Genomic DNA, 7,403 nt, shown 5'->3' with positions numbered 1-7,403 from the left:
GCTAAAGACGAAGGTACGATGCTCTCCGGAGTTAAGCGCCGCTTCCGGGCTTCTTTCGGCAGAAGCCGCGCTAAGAGAGCACTGTGACCGGTAAAATCGTCTTTGCGCGAAGAAGCCCTTTCTTCGGCTCCGGGAGCCGGAGAGAGCGGCAGCATCGGAAAGGTGAAGAAAGAAGCTGTACAACACTGGGATCGTGTGCTCAACTTGCCAACTGATAGAAAACAGTACCTTACCATTCTCCTGACTTTTCTAATCACATGAATGTTCGATAGGAAGTTATTTTGGACAACTTTTCTTTTCTTCATTGAAACACTTGGCAGACCTCCGTGCAACGTCCAGAACACGATGGGAGATGTTTTCTGTGCTCCCGCAGGTTTTTCTTGCCAGACAGAGTGGAAAAGTTTTCAGCTAGGATGTAGACCACAAAAGCCGCTAAAGACGAAGGTACGATGCTCTCCGGAGCTAAGCGCCGCTCCCGGGCGTCTTTCGGCAGAAGCCGCGCTAAGAGAGCACTGTGAGCGGTACAATCGTCTTTGCGCGAAGAAGCCGCATCTTCGGCTCCGGGAGCCGGAGAGAGCGGCAGCATCGGAAAGGTGAAGAAGGAAGCTGTACAACCCTGGGATTGTGTGCTCAACTTGCCAACTGATAGAAAACAGTACCTTACCATTCTCCTGACATTTCCAATCACATGAATATTCGATAAGAAGCTGTTTTGGACAGCTTTTCCTTTCTTTATGCCAAACACATGGCAGACCTCCGTGCAACGTCCAGAACACGATGGGAGATGTTTTCTGTGCTCCCGCAGGTTTTCCTTACCAGACAGAGTGGAAATGTTTTCTGCTAGGATGTAGACCACAAAAGCCGCTAAAGACGAAGGTACGATCCTCTCCGGAGCTAAGCGCCGCTCCCGGGCTTCTTTCGGCAGAAGCGGCGCTAAGAGAGCACTGTGAGCGGTACAATCGTCTTTGCGCGAAGAAGCCGCTTCTTGGGCTCCGGGAGCCGGAGAGAGCGGCAGCATGGGAAAGGTGAAGAAAGAAGCTGTACAACACTGGGATCGTGTGCTCAACTTGCCAACTGATAGAAAACAGTACCTTACCATTCTCCTGACTTTTCTAATCACATGAATATTCGATAAGAAGCTGCTTTGGACAGCTTTTCTTTTCTTTATGCCAAACACAGGGCAGACCTCCGTGCAACGTCCAGAACACGATGGGAGATGTTTTCTGTGCTCCCGCAGGTTTTCCTTGCCAGACAGAGTGGAAAAGCTTTCTGCTAGGATGTAGACCACAAAAGACGCTAAAGACGAAGGTACGATGCTCTCCGGAGCTAAGCGCCGCTCCCGGGCTTCTTTCGGCAGAAGCGGCGCTAAGAGAGCACTGTGACCGGTACAATCGTCTTTGCGCGAAGAAGCCGCTTCTTCGGCTCCGGGAGCAGGAGAGAGCGGCAGCATCGGAAAGGTGAAGAAAGAAGCTGTACAACACTGGGATCGTGTGCTCAACTTGCCAACTGATAGAAAACAGTACCTTACCATTCTCCTGACTTTTCTAATCACATGAATGTTCGATAGGAAGTTATTTTGGACAACTTTTCTTTTCTTCATTGAAACACTTGGCAGACCTCCGTGCAACGTCCAGAACACGATGGGAGATGTTTTCTGTGCTCCCGCAGGTTTTTCTTGCCAGACAGAGTGGAAAAGTTTTCTGCTAGGATGTAGACCACAAAAGCCGCTAAAGACGAAGGTACGATGCTCTCCGGAGCTAAGCGCCGCTCCCGGGCGTCTTTCGGCAGAAGCCGCGCTAAGAGAGCACTGTGAGCGGTACAATCGTCTTTGCGCGAAGAAGCCGCTTCTTCGGCTCCCGGAGCCGGAGAGAGCGGCAGCATCGGAAAGGTGAAGAAGGAAGCTGTACAACACTGGGATTGTGTGCTCAACTTGCCAACTGATAGAAAACAGTACCTTACCATTCTCCTGACATTTCCAATAACATGAATATTCGATAAGAAGCTGTTTTGGACAGCTTTTCCTTTCTTTATGCCAAACACAGGGCAGACCTCCGTGCAACGTCCAGAACACGATGGGAGATATTTTCTGCGCTCCCGCAGGTTTTCCTTGCCAGACAGAGTGGAAAAGCTTTCTGCCAGGATGTAGACCACAAAAGACGCTAAAGACGAAGGGACGATGCTCTCCGGAGCTAAGCGCCGCTCCCGGGCGTCTTTCGGCAGAAGCCGCGCTAAGAGAGCACTGGGAGCGGTACAATCGTCTTTGCGCGAAGAAGCCGTTTCTTCGGCTCCGGGAGCCGGAGAGAGCGGCAGCATCGGAAAGGTGAAGAAAGAAGCTGTACAACCCTGGGATTGTGTGCTCAACTTGCCAACTGATAGAAAACAGTACCTTACCATTCTCCTGACTTTTCTATTCACATGAATATTCGATAAGAAGCTGTTTTGGACAGCTTTTCCTTTCTTTATGCCAAACACATGGCAGACCTCCGTGCAACGTCCAGAACACGATGGGAGATGTTTTCTGTGCTCCCGCAGGTTTTTCTTGCCAGACAGAGTGGAAAAGCTTTCTGCCAGGATGTAGACCACAAAAGACGCTAAAGACGAAGGTACGATGCTCTCCGGAGTTAAGCGCCGCTTCCGGGCTTCTTTCGGCAGAAGCCGCGCTAAGAGAGCACTGTGACCGGTACAATCGTCTTTGCGCGAAGAAGCCGTTTCTTCGGCTCCGGGAGCAGGAGAGAGCGGCAGCATCGGAAAGGTGAAGAAAGAAGCTGTACAACACTGGGATCGTGTGCTCAACTTGCCAACTGATAGAAAACAGTACCTTACCATTCTCCTGACTTTTCTAATCACATGAATGTTCGATAGGAAGTTATTTTGGACAACTTTTCTTTTCTTCATTGAAACACTTGGCAGACCTCCGTGCAACGTCCAGAACACGATGGGAGATGTTTTCTGTGCTCCCGCAGGTTTTTCTTGCCAGACAGAGTGGAAAAGTTTTCAGCTAGGATGTAGACCACAAAAGCCGCTAAAGACGAAGGTACGATGCTCTCCGGAGCTAAGCGCCGCTCCCGGGCTTCTTTCGGCAGAAGCGGCGCTAAGAGAGCACTGTGAGCGGTACAATCGTCTTTGCGCGAAGAAGCCGCTTCTTGGGCTCCGGGAGCCGGAGAGAGCGGCAGCATCGGAAAGGTGAAGAAAGAAGCTGTACAACACTGGGATCGTGTGCTCAACTTGCCAACTGATAGAAAACAGTACCTTACCATTCTCCTGACTTTTCTAATCACATGAATATTCGATAAGAAGCTGCTTTGGACAGCTTTTCTTTTCTTCATGCCAAACACTTGGCAGACTTCCGTGCAACGTCCAGAACACGATGGGAGATGTTTTCTGTGCTCCCGCAGGTTTTCCTTGCCAGACAGAGTGGAAAAGCTTTCTGCTAGGATGTAGACCACAAAAGACGCTAAAGACGAAGGTACGATGCTCTCCGGAGCTAAGCGCCGCTCCCGGGCTTCTTTCGGCAGAAGCGGCGCTAAGAGAGCACTGTGACCGGTACAATCGTCTTTGCGCGAAGAAGCCGCTTCTTCGGCTCCGGGAGCAGGAGAGAGCGGCAGCATCGGAAAGGTGAAGAAAGAAGCTGTACAACACTGGGATCGTGTGCTCAACTTGCCAACTGATAGAAAACAGTACCTTACCATTCTCCTGACTTTTCTAATCACATGAATGTTCGATAGGAAGTTATTTTGGACAACTTTTCTTTTCTTCATTGAAACACTTGGCAGACCTCCGTGCAACGTCCAGAACACGATGGGAGATGTTTTCTGTGCTCCCGCAGGTTTTTCTTGCCAGACAGAGTGGAAAAGTTTTCTGCTAGGATGTAGACCACAAAAGCCGCTAAAGACGAAGGTACGATGCTCTCCGGAGCTAAGCGCCGCTCCCGGGCGTCTTTCGGCAGAAGCCGCGCTAAGAGAGCACTGTGAGCCGTACAATCGTCTTTGCGCGAAGAAGCCACTTCTTCGGCTCCGGGAGCCGGAGAGAGCGGCAGCATCGGAAAGGTGAAGAAGGAAGCTGTACAACACTGGGATTGTGTGCTCAACTTGCCAACTGATAGAAAACAGTACCTTACCATTCTCCTGACATTTCTAATCACATGAATATTCGATAAGAAGCTGTTTTGGACAGCTTTTCCTTTCTTTATGCCAAACACATGGCAGACCTCCGTGCAACGTCCAGAACACGATGGGAGATGTTTTCTGTGCTCCCGCAGGTTTTCCTTGCCAGACAGAGTGGAAAAGCTTTCTGCCAGGATGTAGACCACAAAAGACGCTAAAGACGAAGGGACGATGCTCTCCGGAGCTATGCGCCGCTCCCGGGCGTCTTTCGGCAGAAGCGGCGCTAAGAGAGCACTGTGAGCGGTACAATCGTCTTTGCGCGAAGAAGCCGTTTCTTCGGCTCCGGGAGCCGGAGAGAGCGGCAGCATCGGAAAGGTGAAGAAAGCAGCTGTACAACCCTGGGATTGTGTGCTCAACTTGCCAACTGATAGAAAACAGTACCTTACCATTCTCCTGACTTTTCTATTCACATGAATATTCGATAAGAAGCTGCTTTGGACAGCTTTTCTTTTCTTTATGCTTAACACTTGGCAGACCTCCGTGCAACGTCCAGAACACGATGGGAGATGTTTTCTGTGCTCCCGCAGGTTTTCCTTGCCAGACAGAGTGGAAAAGCTTTCTGCTAGGATGTAGACCACAAAAGACGCTAAAGACGAAGGTACGATGCTCTCCGGAGTTAAGCGCCGCTTCCGGGCTTCTTTCGGCAGAAGCCGCGCTAAGAGAGCACTGTGACCGGTACAATCGTCTTTGCGCGAAGAAGCCGTTTCTTCGGCTCCGGGAGCCGGAGAGAGCGGCAGCATCGGAAAGGTGAAGAAAGAAGCTGTACAACACTGGGATCGTGTGCTCAACTTGCCAACTGATAGAAAACAGTACCTTACCATTCTCCTGTCTTTTCTAATCACATGAATGTTCGATAGGAAGTTATTTTGGACAACTTTTCTTTTCTTCATTGAAACACTTGGCAGACCTCCGTGCAACGTCCAGAACACGATGGGAGATGTTTTCTGTGCTCCCGCAGGTTTTTCTTGCCAGACAGAGTGGAAAAGTTTTCAGCTAGGATGTAGACCACAAAAGCCGCTAAAGACGAAGGTACGATGCTCTCCGGAGCTAAGCGCCGCTCCCGGGCGTCTTTCGGCAGAAGCCGCGCTAAGAGAGCACTGTGAGCGGTACAATCGTCTTTGCGCGAAGAAGCCGCATCTTCGGCTCCGGGAGCCGGAGAGAGCGGCAGCATCGGAAAGGTGAAGAAGGAAGCTGTACAACCCTGGGATTATGTGCTCAACTTGCCAACTGATAGAAAACAGTACCTTACCATTCTCCTGACATTTCCAATCACATGAATATTCGATAAGAAGCTGTTTTGGACAGCTTTTCCTTTCTTTATGCCAAACACATGGCAGACCTCCGTGCAACGTCCAGAACACGATGGGAGATGTTTTCTGTGCTCCCGCAGGTTTTCCTTACCAGACAGAGTGGAAATGTTTTCTGCTAGGATGTAGACCACAAAAGCCGCTAAAGACGAAGGTACGATCCTCTCCGGAGCTAAGCGCCGCTCCCGGGCGTCTTTCGGCAGAAGCGGCGCTAAGAGAGCACTGTGAGCGGTACAATCGTCTTTGCGCGAAGAAGCCGCTTCTTGGGCTCCGGGAGCCGGAGAGAGCGGCAGCATGGGAAAGGTGAAGAAAGAAGCTGTACAACACTGGGATCGTGTGCTCAACTTGCCAACTGATAGAAAACAGTACCTTACCATTCTCCTGACTTTTCTAATCACATGAATATTCGATAAGAAGCTGCTTTGGACAGCTTTTCTTTTCTTCATGCCAAACACCTGGCAGACCTCCGTGCAACGTCCAGAACACGATGGGAGATGTTTTCTGTGCTCCCGCAGGTTTTCCTTGCCAGACAGAGTGGAAAAGCTTTCTGCTAGGATGTAGACCACAAAAGACGCTAAAGACGAAGGTACGATGCTCTCCGGAGCTAAGCGCCGCTCCCGGGCTTCTTTCGGCAGAAGCGGCGCTAAGAGAGCACTGTGACCGGTACAATCGTCTTTGCGCGAAGAAGCCGCTTCTTCGGCTCCGGGAGCAGGAGAGAGCGGCAGCATCGGAAAGGTGAAGAAAGAAGCTGTACAACACTGGGATCGTGTGCTCAACTTGCCAACTGATAGAAAACAGTACCTTACCATTCTCCTGACTTTTCTAATCACATGAATGTTCGATAGGAAGTTATTTTGGTCAACTTTTCTTTTCTTCATTGAAACACTTGGCAGACCTCCGTGCAACGTCCAGAACACGATGGGAGATGTTTTCTGTGCTCCCGCAGGTTTTTCTTGCCAGACAGAGTGGAAAAGTTTTCTGCTAGGATGTAGACCACAAAAGCCGCTAAAGACGAAGGTACGATGCTCTCCGGAGCTAAGCGCCGCTCCCGGGCGTCTTTCGGCAGAAGCCGCGCTAAGAGAGCACTGTGAGCGGTACAATCGTCTTTGCGCGAAGAAGCCGCTTCTCGGGCTCCGGGAGCCGGAGAGAGCGGCAGCATCGGAAAGGTGAAGAAGGAAGCTGTACAACACTGGGATTGTGTGCTCAACTTGCCAACTGATAGAAAACAGTACCTTACCATTCTCCTGACATTTCCAATCACATGAATATTCGATAAGAAGCTGTTTTGGACAGCTTTTCCTTTCTTTATGCCAAACACAGGGCAGACCTCCGTGAAACGTCCAGAACACGATGGGAGATGTTTTCTGTGCTCCCGCAGGTTTTCCTTGCCAGACAGAGTGGAAAAGCTTTCTGCCAGGATGTAGACCACAAAAGACGCTAAAGACGAAGGGACGATGCTCTCCGGAGCTTTGCGCCGCTCCCGGGCGTCTTTCGGCAGAAGCCGCGCTAAGAGAGCACTGTGACCGGTACAATCGTCTTTGCGCGAAGAAGCCGTTTCTTCGGCTCCGGGAGCCGGAGAGAGCGGCAGCATCGGAAAGGTGAAGAAAGCAGCTGTACAACCCTGGGATTGTGTGCTCAACTTGCCAACTGATAGAAAACAGTACCTTACCATTCTCCTGACATTTCCAATCACATGAATATTCGATAAGAAGCTGCTTTGGACAGCTTTTCTTTTCTTTATGCTTAACACTTGGCAGACCTCCGTGCAACGTCCAGAACACGATGGGAGATGTTTTCTGTGCTCCCGCAGGTTTTCCTTACCAGACAGAGTGGAAAAGCTTTCTGCTAGGATGTAGACCACAAAAGACGCTAAAGACGAAGGTACGATGCTCTCCGGACTTAAGCGCCGCTCCCGGGCTTCTTTCGGCAGAAG

This window comes from Ammospiza nelsoni, chromosome 4 (assembly GCF_027579445.1).
Source record: "Ammospiza nelsoni isolate bAmmNel1 chromosome 4, bAmmNel1.pri, whole genome shotgun sequence".
In the NCBI taxonomy this organism is placed as follows: Eukaryota; Metazoa; Chordata; class Aves; order Passeriformes; family Passerellidae; genus Ammospiza; species Ammospiza nelsoni.
This window is presented reverse-complemented; position numbering follows the sequence as displayed.